General features: G+C 41.5%; 1 pseudogene; it reads left to right on the top strand.

Moving 5' to 3' along the window:
* The first annotated feature begins 217 nt into the window (after positions 1-217).
* Positions 218-1,025, top strand: LOC114504524 (annotated as a pseudogene).
* Positions 1,026-1,533: the final 508 nt, after the last annotated feature.

The raw sequence follows: 1,533 nt of genomic DNA, 5'->3' as shown, positions 1-1,533 counted from the left end.
TGTATCCAGTTTTACAGTAAGTATAACACACTTATGAGCTCTCTGAGGCTTTTCTGATACCTTAGGACACATCTTGCTAACAAATGCACAAAATAAATTCAAAGACAGAGTTTAGAAAGGGGGCTGGGGACTCGGCTTGCTGTGTTGCTGTCCCAGACAGAATCTGAGAAAGTCCAGCTGCAGACAGAGTTCCTCCAGCTGCCCAACAATGTCTACAATGTTGTCTCATTTACTGGAGCAGCCACTGTCCCTGAAGAACAACTGCGAAGAAGGGGAGCAGCCTTTGCCCCCCACCCCCAGCCAGCCTCAACAATTCTTCAGTGGAGCTCCCTATGAACAGCAGCAATAACAAAGGTAATGGCAATGGGAAAAATGGGGGGCTGGGACACATCCCTTCCTCATCCTCTATCCACAATGGAGACATAGAGCAGATTCTTTTGAATGCACAACATGAATCAGGACAGAATAGTTCAAGAGGCAGTGCTCCCGGTGACAGCCCTTTCCCACAAGAAGATGGGCAAATTACATTTGCAGTGGAAATACACATCAGCAGGGCCCATAGTTCTCAGTCAGAAGTAGTTGTATAAGGAGGGAAAGAAGTTAATGCTTTGAAGAAAAGTGTAGACTGGGTGTCAGACTGGTCCAGTAGGCTTGAGTACATTCCAGCTAAGGAGTTCCACTTCCAGCACCCAAAGTGGTCTGTTTCTTTAAGCAAGAAGAAAAGCGAAGCCATGAAGAAAGGGGCTATTTTTCCTGCCGAATTTCTTAAGGTGCTCATTTCATCTCTCTTCCTGTTTCATGTTTTGGCTTTGGAGCTAGGCACCTATACTGGAAAACAACTGAGCTTGCCTTTTGCCAGCACCTACTGAAGGAAAGAAGTCTCTGGAAAAGTGTGTGACCTGTGAAGTGGTTTATTGTCACAGTAGCATATTTGAACTTGAGACCATTGTAAGCATGACCCAACCCACAACCCTATTTTTACATATCCAAGCTCTAGTAATTCTCAAATCCAGTATTTTACTCAAACTTTGTTGAGGCATTTTACTAACAGGCCTCATTCCCTTTTTGGCCTGTAAGACGCTTCAGAATTTCCTAACAGAGTTTACTGTTGTTTAGAAATTTGCAAGGGCTTCTTTTCCGCAAATGCCACCAGCAGATGATAATTTTGTCAATAATGCTGTTGTCTCCTTTTAGTATAAACAGACTGAGACCTGAATAATTCATGGTATAAATTTTACTCTTGCAAGATGACTACTGTCTCTCTCTAAAAACAAGATCAGGTTGGCAAATGATATTAAAACTTTGTTGTTTTGTTTTGTTTTGTTTTTTTTAAGACAAAGGCAAGCTTCCCTAAGCTTGAACTTATTAGTTATAAAAAGAAAACAAGAAAAAAACACAAGACACAAGACAAAAATATCCTCGGCAATAAAAATTATTTTAAACCAGCTTTGGAGCCACTTTTTGTCTAAGCTCCTGATGGCACCTTTTCATTTGTAGGAGGCAATCTGTGTAAATGACAGCTATGAGATGGAA

Source organism: Phyllostomus discolor, chromosome X, assembly GCF_004126475.2.
Source record: "Phyllostomus discolor isolate MPI-MPIP mPhyDis1 chromosome X, mPhyDis1.pri.v3, whole genome shotgun sequence".
Classification (NCBI taxonomy): Eukaryota; Metazoa; Chordata; class Mammalia; order Chiroptera; family Phyllostomidae; genus Phyllostomus; species Phyllostomus discolor.
This window is presented reverse-complemented; position numbering and strand designations above follow the sequence as displayed.